This window comes from Malaya genurostris, chromosome 2, assembly GCF_030247185.1.
Source record: "Malaya genurostris strain Urasoe2022 chromosome 2, Malgen_1.1, whole genome shotgun sequence".
Lineage (NCBI taxonomy): Eukaryota > Metazoa > Arthropoda > Insecta > Diptera > Culicidae > Malaya > Malaya genurostris.
This window is the reverse complement of record NC_080571.1, coordinates 304,578,976-304,593,264: the sequence shown is the minus strand read 5'-3', so window position 1 is coordinate 304,593,264 and position 14,289 is coordinate 304,578,976.

Here is a 14,289-nt window from a genome sequence, read left to right as displayed (position 1 = left end):
AATAGCAGTGTGGCTATTTGAGCACAGTATGAAAATGTTCTCTTTGTCCTTCTCATATCCAAAGATGTGACATTCAAACATTATAACATTAAATTGAGTTATCTACTTGATTTTAAAAAACTCGCACATGATCACATGATTACTTTGAAATACGAATTTAGAGGCTCTGAAGACCGAACAGAATTAGTCCTGTGACTCAAAATTATGAAGATTTAGTTAGAAGGTTTCTTTAGAAAAGTGTATTAAAGTTCCAAGATCTATTAGATGATTGATAAAATACTTCTCATAGTATCTAGCGTTAGTGACAGTATGAAGTTTTAAGCATTTATAACTAGGAATGAGAATTGTTTTGAAGAGTGTCTTCTACACAGTTTATGGATTACTTAAGAATATACAAATTAAACATATATTTTCTTGGTGGCTCCTCTAAGCAACTAAAGTATTATTAAGAATTAGCTCTAGGTTCTGAAATCTGAGACATTTAATGTTAGATGTTCGAACTTCGTAAACAATGAATTTTTCCATACTGTTGTATATAAAGTTATGTATATTTTCAGAACGGGTTTGGCGAGTAAATCATTTTCGCCATCCAGGTCCCCGATTTCTGGATGCACTAAAATAATGATCTAAAAACTTTGGAATGAACTTCGCGACGTCGCATGATTACAAATATCGAAACATTTATTTTTAAACTAAACGCAAAAATTGTTACAGGAACGGATACTTAACGTATCTAGAAGAAAATCGATGACGTCAAATATATTTCTCATATCAAATTCTAAAATAAGCTTCTACGGCAGACGATCAGCGAAATGGAAATGCCAAAGCCACTATTCAGATTGACCTGCTTCAGACAAACGTGGTACCGATGATCGCCAATTTATCTAATGCCTCACAGGCGTGTGGTTCTACACCAATATTCTCGTGGCTAAAAAGAATGCGCATTATTTGCGTAAAAGTTGAAAAAATGTTGAAAAAATCGTTTCTTTGCGGTTATGGTTGCGGTCAACTGCAGGATCTCGGCAGGATGTCAAAGCATTTTTGTAAAAGGCAACAAAGGATTGAAGGAATAATTCTTCCATTGAAACTTAACTTTGTATTTTTGTGCTGCCATTTGAAATTTGCTCAATTTCAATGGATTCACTAAGTTGTTGATTTTAATATTTCCATTTTTTGAGTTTCTCAAAACTTTTGCCTTTAAACAGCAAAATGATAACACAATGTGATACTAATTGAAAATTTGATAAGTCGATATCATATTAGGATTCCAATCTGATGTTGCTATCATAATCAAATATCGATTTGTTCTAATTTTGTATGTTAGACTTTACTCGGGTTGCCAGCCGTATGATAGCCAAGCCTATGCGAGAAAGGCTCGGCAATTTGGTCTCGCTAAAAAGTAAATTTTATGTCGTTTTTATTTGGATAAATTATTTCAATAACGTGAAAACTGTCAAACAACAGCAGCTAGGGTGGAACCTCGATTAGATTTGGCATCAAGTGAAAACGGCATTAAACTTGAACCGCACTTAAAAAGGAAACGCGGAACGCATTTGCAGCTTTAGCAATATTTGAATGTGATTGATTGTCGCCCGAATTTTTAGTAAAAAACAAAGAATTTATGTCCTTTGAAATTGCTGACGAAAGCGCCATTTGTAAATTGGATTTATTCATATCATTGGCATCTTATTGTTCAAAGTACTAACTTTTCTGGTACAACTGTCCTGCGCCATTGTTTTACCAATCAAAATTATTAGATGATACTTGGTAAATCCTTCATTAGTTGGTCCCCGCGCTAGAAACTGTAGATGTCGGGGCTATCCAGCAGTTCCCCTATTTTATTTAAAGCTCTGAATAGCATTATTTATTGACGTCGTCGCCTCATGTGTCACATTTCCACAATATGAGAAACACTTATCGACTTCTTTGTTTTCTATGCCTATCTGTTGAAAGCATTTTTTTCCGTCAAAAAAAAATTAACTTACCAACATTTACGAGGGTCGTTGGGTTGACGTGGGGAAGCTAGTTTGTGCTCACGACAAGGATATGTGAAAAGTTTTCCCGGAGACAACGAAAAGTGAACAATCAACTGGACTGGGAATCAACTTTTTCGGGGCTCCTTTTTTTATTGAAAGAGTCCTAAGTTCGCAGTGACATTTTTATTGTTTCACCGCCATTTATTGCATCCGTCACCAACGTTTTGATATATCCAACAGAGAGTCAACCAGGGCAAGCGGATGAGTGGCATGATGTTCAAGCAATACTTTTCCATAAGTTTGAAAAGGTTCCTTTCAAACGGTTTCACGTGAAGAATGACCAAATCCTCTTACCCTGTTGTGTCAGCTTTCACATAAATTGAAGTGAAAGAAGAGCACATCATAAAGTTGAAAAGTTGGTCCACTTTTCCAACCGGTTCTGTCAAGTGTTTTTCCAGTTTCTTTACGATTGGTCAGAACATAGAAACATTCGTTGGGAGTTGAGTTCTTTCGTTTCCGGGAGGGTTAAAGCTCTTCGGATAGAGATGTGACATAAGTGAAGTATAGGATAGGAGAAAAAAAATACATTAATCGGTCCGGCCATTATTGCCAACCGTGTAACGCTGTCAGCTTGATTTGAGCACTCGCCATTCCGGTCCCGTCTGTAACTCTAGCGGTGAAACTGCATGAATGATTGATGTATACTTGCTTCTGTCGTAAAATTTTAATGGAGTTTCAACTTTCACGTACCAGAAGCTTACCAAAGCGAAATGACCCGAGAAAATTTACGTCAAGCAGAGTGGCTGTGATGGATTTCTTTTTATAGACAGCTGAAAGAGTTTCCAGGCGAGCTTCGGGTGGCAATTTGCTTTAGGTGAATAGTTCAAGTAGCTACAGAGATGAGGTTGTTTGTAGAAGCGGGATCGATTGTTTTTTTCGGCGTAAGTTATTACTAACTTTTCGCCAAAACAGAAACTGAAACCATACACATCGCTGGTTGAAAGGCGATCCTAAAATGTCCCAAGTGGAGAAATTGTGACTGCTGCTATTCGTTAGACAAATTTTCAGATGTTACTAAGGATTGATTTTAGTTCGCTAGGTTAATTTATCAATTTCGTTAGTTCGCTTTGTTTACAACCGATAACACGAATGAACGAGGCACCAAAAACTTCTACTGTGAACGCAACATTGGTATCACGAGAGAAAGTTCCAATGAGAAAAGAATCTCTATTGCATTGTAAGTTTGCTATGTCTAATGTTTGTAGAACAACACATGAATCAAGCCGGACACCATCTGGCAATGTGAAGACAGGTTCGCTTTCGTTCCGACTGCACGAAAGTGAGTGGGATTGTTTTACGTCACCCTACAAGATGTGAAACGAAACCATTCAGGCAACATTTACAGTTTGTAATTGACTGAGTGTTTTTGATCATTCTTTAGGCTAACATTGTCACTTCAAAATCAAATCTAAATTAGAATACAATTTCCTTTTTTAAGATATTTTAAAGATGGAAATTTTTTGAATATAGATTATTGCTAGAAATTTCTTTGGAACAATTGATTTTAAATCCAGTTTTCTCAGTTTTGTTCACAAAATAATGGAAAATGAAGCCTTGTTAGTCAGTTCATGCAAAAAATAAATACACCAGAAATAAAACTCTAAATGGTATCTGTTTCGAAGTATTACACGCAAGGATCTGTGTTTGAACCAATTACTTTTCCTATGTACATCAGCAATCTTTTTAACGTTTCGAAAAACTTCTATGGTAAGATGGTTGATGATTATGTTCAATTGATAAGCTCCAAACCTGATAAAATGCGAAGCTTTTGGCATTGTTAATTTGTATGCAGTTGTGCAAAGGGCCTAAGTTAACTCGTTACGTCTCAACGTTTCTAGACCAACTTAGTTTTGTCGAAGTAAATTATCATTATCTGGCCCAGATAATTAGGAGTACTGGCTATGCTAACAACTATTTTTCAAGCTAACATTAGTTGTAAAAGAAGCAGTTGCGACATAGAGTGAAAAGTACTACACAAAATCAGCCAGCAATTTTTTTTCTGTTTAGAACTAAAAAATATTCGATACGCATGTTTTACCTTTCTTTATATAAAAGGTGATTTTTTTGAGGTTAGGATTTTCATGCATTAGTATTTGCTCAGATTTTTTGAGGTTATGATTTTCATGCATTATTATTTGCTCAGTATGCTTTGACATTTCATCATGAATAGACTTACTAACGAGCAACGCTTGCAAATCATTGAATTTTATTACCAAAATCAGTGTTCGGTTCGAAATGTGTTTCGCGCTTTACGCCCGATTTATGGTCTACATAATCGACCAAGTGAGCAAACAATTAATGCGATTGTGACCAAGTTTCGCACTCAGTTTACTTTATTGGACATTAAACCAACCACACGAATGCGTACAGTGCGTACAGAAGAGAATATTGCGTCTGTTTCTGAGAGTGTTGCTGAAGACCGTGAAATGTCTATTCGTCGCCGTTCGCAGCAATTGGGTTTGTGTTATTCGACCACATGGAAGATTTTACGCAAAGATCTTGGTGTAAAACCGTATAAAATACAGCTCCTGCAAGAACTGAAGCCGAACGATCTGCCACAACGTCGAATTTTCAGTGAATGGGCCCTAGAAAAGTTGGCAGAAAATCCGCTTTTTTATCGACAAATTTTGTTCAGCGATGAGGCTCATTTTTGGTTGAATGGCTACGTAAATAAGCAAAATTGCCGCATTTGGAGTGAAGAGCAACCAGAAGCCGTTCAAGAACTGCCCATGCATCCCGAAAAATGCACTGTTTGGTGTGGTTTGTACGCTGGTGGAATCATTGGACCGTATTTTTTCAAAGATGCTGTTGGACGCAACGTTACAGTGAATGGCGATCGCTATCGTTCGATGCTAACAAACTTTTTGTTGCCAAAAATGGAAGAACTGAACTTGGTTGACATGTGGTTTCAACAAGATGGCGCTACATGCCACACAGCTCGCGATTCTATGGCCATTTTGAGGGAAAACTTCGGAGAACAATTCATCTCAAGAAATGGACCGGTAAGTTGGCCACCAAGATCATGCGATTTGACGCCTTTAGACTATTTTTTGTGGGGCTACGTCAAGTCTAAAGTGTACAGAAATAAGCTAGTAACTATTCCAGCTTTGAAAGACAACATTTCCGAAGAAATTCGGGCTATTCCGGCCGAAATGCTCGAAAAAGTTGCCCAAAATTGGACTTTCCGAATGGACCACCTAAGACGCAGCCGCGGTCAACATTTAAATGAAATTATCTTCAAAAAGTAAATGTCATGTACCAATCTAACGTTTAAAATAAAGAACCGATGAGATTTTGCAAATTTTATGCGTTTTATTGTTTAAAAAAGTTCTCAAGCTCTTAAAAAATCACCCTTTATATAAAAAAAGAAATAGAATTCGCTCAAACTTTAGACAAATTTTCCTAGGCCCGGAGGGCCGAGTGTCATATAGCAATCGATTCAGCTCGACGAACTGAGCAAATGTCCGTGTGTATATGTGTGTGGGTCTGTATGTATGTTGTCAACAAAGAGGTCAAGATCTCAGAGATGGCTGGACCGATTTTGATCAAGTTAGTCGCATATGAAAGGTATCCCCGTCACCCAGAACGCTACTGAATGGTTTTGAGATAGGATGTTTACTTTTTGAGTCATACTTGACCTTGAAAACAGAATATGTTTACAGACTTAGATTCCGCACGGTAATAACTATCCAACAGTCAGTTCGTGCTCGCATCTCATCCGACACAGTCGACAATTGCTTACGGTCGAGACGATAGAAACAAAGACAATACAGTATAGTGAACAATATACTGTACGAAATGGGCAAATACGATTTAACGAAGCCTGAAACTTGGCCTACAAGGCCAAATTCAATTTGTATTGATTTCAATCGCTGCAAAGTTAGACCAGCAGAAACCGAAATTGAAATCTTGCTTAAGGAACGAATGCATCTAAACGTTAATGATGTAAGTGAGATTCAATTCAACAAGGCGTCTAACTGTGTGTACATTATGTTCAAACGTGGAAGAGATGCAATTGCATTTGCTTCGGTTAATAACGAGGAGCACAGTGTTGATCATGGCAATGTTAATTATAAAATCCCTGTGTACTTGGTGGACAATGCCATAGAAGTACGCTTGCATGACCTTCCCCCGCAGACCAGCGATCAGTTTGTTCGGGAAAGTATGTCGCAGTACGGTGAAGTTCTTTCCATAGAAAGGGAAGTATGGCGGAATTTTTTTCCGGGTGTCCGGAATATGCGACTAGGTAAAGCAATTCCATCTTACATCATTTGTGATCAAGACGGGATACATCCGTGTAAAACGCTGATTACGTATGAAAATAAACTGGTTACATGTCAGTTTTGTGAACAACCTGAACACTACGGCAAGCCTTGCACTGAAACTGCGAAAAGGACATCTTCAAACAAAAACAAGGACAACCGCCCAACAACGGAAACTAGTGAGCGCAGTACTCCTGTTGTACCATCAAACCCACCAGCAACTGCAATTAATGCACAATAAGGCGCGTCTACAGCAACTAACAACCAACCCAAGAATGCGAATTATAAGGAAATCGAAGAAAAAACGGAAACCAACAACGATACCACCGATGCGGCAATGGAGGACGAGACAAGCCACGGACAAAGTGCCCCTCAATCATCGCAAGATAAAAATGAAAGCTCCTCTCCCCCTTGAAAAAGGGTGACAACGAGATCCAACTGTAAAAAAATTATTTTATCTAATAAAAACATGGCTCATTCGTCCACGTAAAGCTTGTACGCAAATTGGCCTGAATAAATCCAACAGTGCCCACAGTGAACTGCTTGGTAACATGACAGTTCAACATAAACTGTTATGTACTGACGAGTCGAAGACGAAACATAAAGTATAAATACCCTTCTTAATCCACCTATTGGTGTGATATTGCCTTTCTCTTCTTTCATAACAGTCTCATGCAAATATATTTCATACCTTCATTGAATAATTTTTAACACTAATTTTGACACCAATTGATTCAGATTGATTCCAGTAGTTCACAAAAGCATGCTTCAGTGTTTATGTCACACAGTCAGCATAATTTTTCCAAACTAGTGCTTGACATTTGCGTTGCCTATTTGTATGAGAACAGTGATGCTAATCTAAAAAAAGCCTTCTTAGTCCACTTAGTGGAATTTTCATATATCTTGAAAAATCACCATAGGGGGGAAATTTTCGAAATCGAAAAAAAAATTTTGATGCCAAAAGGCTTAGAATTGCATGAAACGTCGAGATTTAGTGTTATCTCGAAAAAAAAATTTTTTAAAAAGTCGACCGAAAGTCACAAAAGAAAATACAAGCTTGTTCAAATGTATGCACGCCATTGGGGTTAATAGGGAAAACTTTACACTCTGTCTTTTTGATTGAAATAATTGATTTACTAACAGTGTTGTTGATGTATTGGAATGACCAGCGCAGTTACCCGATCTCAATTTATCAAGTGTACAACTTTGCTTCCGCCGTTTTTTTTTCAAAATTAAAAGCTTTATTGCGAAAAAGTGCCCACAGATGTATTATTCGAAGTATTGTCCATCGCTAGCGACAACTTTCTCCCATCTTTCCGGCAATTTTCGGATCCCGGCTCGAAAAAAGGATTCCTCTTTTGACGCTATCCATGAAGTAATCTATTTTTCCAACTCTTCGAAGGATTGAAAATGTTGATCTGCCAGGCAGTGTGCCATCGAACGGAATAGATTGAAGTCAGAAGGGGCGACATCTGGGGAATACGGCGGGTGGGGCAAGACTTCCCAGGTACTTTTTGACCAATTTTGTGGCGTGAGGCAAAACATTGTCGTGTTGGAGAATGACTTTTTCATGTTGCTCTTGATATTGTGGCCGCTTTTCTTTTAGCGCGCGACTAAGGCGCATCAGTTGCGTTCGGTAGCAATCTCCTGTGATGGTTTCACCCGGTTTTGAGAGCTCGTAGTAAATCACACCGAGCTGATCCCACCAAATACAAATCATAACCTTGGCGCCGTGAATATTCGGTTTTGCTTTCGACGGAGTAGCATGCCCGGGCTTTCCCAATGATTTTCTGCGTTTAGGGTTATCGTATCGAACCCATTTTTCATCACCGATTACGATTCGATGTAAATCCCCTTAGGGGCTGTCCATAAAAGAGGTCACGCCGCAAGGAGGAGGGGGGTGTTTCATAAAACGTGACCTTTTGTGACAGGGGGAAGGGGGGGAGGTTTTTGGAATGTGACGTCCAATATTTTCAATGAGCGCATTTTTGTAATACCTAATTATATTACTGCTTTGCACTATTTCCTGAAAAAATCTCCACAATGAACGTTCGCATTCTATAGGGAAATGTTTATTTGTTGATGTACAAGCTTCTTCTTGTAAATTCGGAAATGAATGATGCAGGAAATCATTTCTGTTGTGATCAGCAAAAGTGCACGGAGGAGCGAGTAAATTAGCGAAATTAATAAATTTTTCCCAATATGAGTAAAAAAGAAAAAGATGCCTTCAAATGGTTTAACTTAAGTTATGCACTGACAATTTTTTCAGTAATTTGATTTTCTAGCATTGATAATAGTATATCATAAGAATTTCGCTTATCTGATTCTGATGCAGTTTATTCAATTGCACTCCATTTGAAAAAGGGCGGGAGATCAACGGTTTCAGACGTAGATCATGTCATGTCTTATCTTGATCATATGTGATTTTGCTCCACCAACATCAAAGCTTATCGAATCATCCAATGATTGAACTTACATAAATCAAGAATCATTTTAGCTCAAAATCACTACCCATTGTGTGACGGAAGTTTAGTACCGATATTGATCGATGTGATTTAAAATTCACTGATCAACTGATCTTGAAAAGATTTTTCGGCAGTGATCTCGTTTTGATGAGGTCTTCCTTTTTTTTTATTTTCTCAGCCCTGTATGCTAAACTAAGGAAATATTATTCTTTACCTAAAACAATAATATATCTGTGTACCCCTAGAAGGAATAAAACAGATGATTTGAATGTTTCATCAATTCCAACCAAATACTTATATAATTGATATTAATAAAATAATTCCGATGATTTTGTAGTTTTAGGGATATTTTTTAATCTAATGACAGCATGTAATAAATCGATTTTTCCCTCATATTTGTATGGTTTGTCATACATATTGAGAATGTATTGAGATGAATTTTATTTATTTTAAATTCGTGACATGTGACATAGGGGGGGTGGGGGGTCTTTGATTCTGTGACAATTTGTGACAAAGGGGGGATGGGGAGTCAAAAATCGTCGAAAAAAGCGTGACGTCTTTTATGGACAGCCCCTTACGATTTTGTCTTTGAAGCAGTTGCTCACATACAAATAGACGGCGCTCGATGTCCCTCGGTTTCAACTCGTACGGCACCCAGTTTCCTTCTTTCTGAATCATGCCCAGGACCTTGAGACGATTTGAAATGGTTTGCTGACTCACTCCCAACGATTCGGCAAGCTTTTCTTGGGTTCGGCACGAATCTTCATCAAGTAATGCTTCTAGTTGTTCATCTTTGAAGGTTTTTTCTCTTCCACCACCATGTTTGTCTTCGACATCGAATTCACCATTTTTAAAACGTCGAAACCCCTCCCGACACGTTCTTTTACTCAGAGCAGCATCACCGTAAGAGCATTCGAAGGGCTTCAGCTGCATTTTTTTTTTGAATTGTAACAGCAAAGTAAATCTTAACGCAAATGGCGAGAAATGGGCACATAAACTGACATTTTTGAGCGTGAATAATACGAAAACAAGAACAACTGTCACTGAAACGGCGATGACAATTCGTTAGGCACTGTACACACTCACTTTAAAGGAATTATCATCTATGTATTTTGACCAGCCTCAGCCGGTACAGCCACCTATCCGAAAACGGCGGAAGCAAAGTTGTACACCTGAAAATTGAAGGTTTCTGACAAATCGTCCGTCAAACCTTTCAAATTCAGAAACAATGGAGTCTTATTTTGTGATTTCTATAAGCACATGCCAATTGAGTGGAATTGCTGACAAGCGCTCATTGAAAATAAAACATAACTATAATTAAAAGTTCAACTGAACATCTTGCAAAATACTAGCACATCGACTATAATTGGAAAGTAATCAAGTGAGAATGGTCGACGTATTTTTTTGAATCTGGAAAGAAAAAACTTAAACGAAGCAAGACAAAATTCAATAGAACAGAGCAATTAAAATGATATAGTAATCACTAGAATCGTCCATGTACAATTACGTAACAAAAGTTCCCATTCATTGACATATTACATCATACCAGATGACCCCAAGAAACACTCGGTCCCCGAAAATGCATTCAAATTAGAACTTTTCTGGCCAACTTTCAGCTCAATTTGTGACAATTGGTGACTTTGTCATTCTTCACCGACACATTGGTTCATTTCTTCAAAACTTTGTCGCCACGTTCTACTCGAACTACCGTTTATAACTTTAAATTAAAAACTCAACTGGTTTTGAAACCACGAATGCACATGGGACTTGGCAAAGTTATTTTTCCGAAAGACCATCACTCGGGTGCACGGTGTCTTCCGCCGGTGGGCGGAGAAAACTTCCACAATGTGATATTATTTCTTCTCTATGTCCCATGCACGGCCGCCTGCACTAAATAGCTGACTGGTGGCACCAGTGGGAGGGAAAATCCCAGAGATGGTCACGCTGTGTTCAATCGCATCAATGTTTGGCTGTGTGTGTGTGTATCACTACGACTGTCATATGGGACATTGCAAGTTCCTTACTGTTTCTCTAGCGTCGGAAAGAGAGAAAGTCCGAAATTAAATATTATATTGTGAAACTTATCCTGCTGGGACGATCCTTGCTCACTACTCGCTCGTTGTAGTACGGTATCATTTAAGCTGCCATTGTTTTAGTCTAGAAGTTGAATAGAATATGACGGAAATTCAAGTTGATGACCGTGACAGGTTCATGCACTATAACTCAAGCATGTTCGATCTATTTTGCGCAACAGTCATGGAAATTGTCCTTTCCAATGAAAACTGAAAGAATAGATGCAAAATTGAAACTGACCGTCAGCAGAATCAAAATAGAATAGATGACGATTGCTCGAAAGCAAGACTATCGCAACAGAGTTGATTTCAATTTTCCAATATCTAATTATCGAGAGTAACTATGCTAATGTTCATCATAAAATGTGAAAGAATTGTTCTTTGGGTCAAACCTCAAATAACAGTGTGCATGCCTATGACAAAAAGGACTTCGTTGTGTTTGAGAAGTTCAAGAGATTTAAAATTTGTGAGTATGATGATGATGATAAGACAAGCACAACGAAAGCTTACGTTTTTTTGTGGACTAAATATTGGAGATATTCGTACTAGACGCAAGAAAAGTTTGCTACAGCGATGTGATGGTCACAAAAAACGCAATGCATCTGAAAACATTAGGGTACATTGAAATGATTGGAGCACCGTATTGAAGATAAGAGATATCGTTTCGAAAAAAAGTAAAAATATAAGTTTTGAAAAAAAAAATGCAGGCAATCTATTTCATCCGGATGCGACGTCGTGTTCCGGAGTTACGGGTTGTTGAGTCCAGTATCACGAAGCAAAATAGTTTAAAAAAATTTAACTCATTTCAATTAGCAAGTTTTGATGATTAATGACCAACCACGAACCAATAGGTTCTTTGGGTTTCATATATCTGGTTCATAAAGCACCAAATTATAGAAGCTGTTCATAACCTTCTTGATTTGCTTATCTCACAATCAATAGTAAACAAATTCTTGTAAGTCGACAGTCCTGCTCGATTTTTAGTTCGAACCACTATTGTAGACGACATTTCATGCATGGAGAAGTTGGGGTTTCCGCTTGTTACAGGATCAGTTTTTTTAATGTTTTTGCGCCATCCGGTATTCGATTCCCTCCTAATCTGGACTTACTGGCTTCGAATACTTTTATCACATTGGTAACAGTTAATTTGGCCTCATTCATCAATATCGATAACTTTGTGAGCGAATAGTATACATTTCCACGATGCACAAATAAAATTTTGACGGCCATTTTTACAATCGAGAAGCAAATATCAAAATCAAACAGTAGGCTATTGATGAGGCTTATTTAGGTCGAGTGAGACTTATGTCGTTTTCGCTTGATGCCAAACCAAATCCAGTTTCCACCCTAACTGCTGTCAAACCGTTTGTATGAAGCTAGTTTCGAACCTCGTTTCAAAGTTGTTGAACTGAAAATCGAGTCAGTTTCGAGCCTGGTGTTTATATCAGGTTTACTCAAATCCCTGTTGCTAAGTGCGAAATCAACACAGTTTCGTAAAAAGTGCAATTTGTAGTCGGTTTGGATTTAATTTCTATTCTGTTTGGAATTTCTGAATCTAACTTGATTCATCCACGTAGTAAGTGGAACAGTTAGTACAATTGAGGTACGTTTAGAGTAAAAGAATTATTACATGTATTACTTACCTTACCACTAGTTAAATACTTACCACAAATGTGTGAATTAAAGCTTAACCTAAAACGTACCGTTGCTATTATAGAAAACAATTAGTCATCCTTCCGCGGTGATACCTGAAAAGAAAGAAGAAGAAACACTGAAAATGTAAGAAACGATTATACTTACCCTTTGTATATCTACTAAATAATTCAATAAATTACAGCCTTTTAGCTGCATAGTAAGGCAACTACAAAGACGGTGTTTACTTTCGGGAATACAAAACTTTTAAGTTTTGGTCGAAAATATTTGAAGTTTCATCACAATAAGAAATGCCGAAAGTTCACATATTATCCGTATCTAACCGAACGGTACAAAAAAGATGATGATCTTTAGGATTACTGCGCTCTTTTAAAATTTCTTCCGAATGTCATCATTTCGAGATTTGGTATTTTGATTTTTGTGTATCCCTGTTTGGATCAGTTAACAAATTCGAAAAGCCAGCCCAAGTAACCATATGCATTATATCACTGAACATTTACAGCTCAATTTTTACATTGTAAAAGTATAATTACACTAATTCTACATACTTTAAAACAATGTGCATTAAAGACTATCCCAGAAAGTATGGACGCAACCAAAAACCGCTGCCATTTCGCAATGGTTCAGAATCTGTCAATTTTTATGGCTGCGGCCTGTTGTTTACACTCTTCTCTAACCACTTGTGCAGCTGTTTATTCGTTTTCATTAGTTTGTTTTGAAATGCGTTGACTTTCAGCAGAACAACATCGAAAAATTGTGTACAAATGGTGCACAGAACGCGGACTGTCACTGAGAAAGATAACAAAAATGTAAGGAGTTAGTGAAAAAGCCGTGCAAAATGCAATCAGGAAGTTCGTTGAGGATAACATCTTTGAGGATAAACCGAAAAAAAGGTCCTGCTAACCCTCAGTTGGATAAACGTATACTGAAGGCGTTCGAGCAAAAGAAGGAGGTTTCATTTCGGGATGTGACCAAAAAAGTGGGCACTTCGAAGTCAAATGTTCTTCGTGCTAAAGAACGTTTGAATCTTCGAATCTATAAGAAGCAGAAACAACCAAAACATAGTCCGAAACGAAAAGCATCGAGCAGACCGAGGGTTCGAAAGCTGTACAATACGATTCTTGATGAAAATTTGAACTGCATTATCATGGACGACGAAACCTACGTGAAACTCGATTACAAATCCTTGCCGGGACCATAATACTATTCGGTGCTAGAAGGGCATGTGTTAAACCAGTCCGAGACATCGATTGAAGTCGAAAAATTTGGTAAGAAAGCTATGATCTGGCAAGCAATTTGTAGCTGCAGTGAGATTTCGAAACCCCTCATCACCACTGCTTTAATGAACAGCGAAATATACATCAAGGAATGTTTACAAGAACGACTTCTACCCATGATTCGAAGCCACAAGGATCCTGTTGTCTTCTGGCCAGATCTTGCTTCTTCAACGGTAGAATGGTATACTACCAAAAATGTCACTTACGTCGCAAAAAACATGAATCCACCAAATTGCCCACAACTTCGGCTAATTGAGGAATTTTGGGCATTAACGAAGGCACATCTTAGGAAACATGTCTCGGAAGCCGAAACCATTCAACAGTTCGAAAAAGATTGGAAAAAAGTGTCAAAACTTGTCGCCAAGAAGTCTGTACGGAAGCTAGTCTACAATGAATAAGTAGCAAATGTTGAGAGTAATATTCTGTTGTTGTAGTCTAATATTATCAGTATATCGAATAAAATTTGAATATCTAACACTTGTGAATTATTTACAGCGAAATCAAAGAGTGTCCATGCTTTCTGG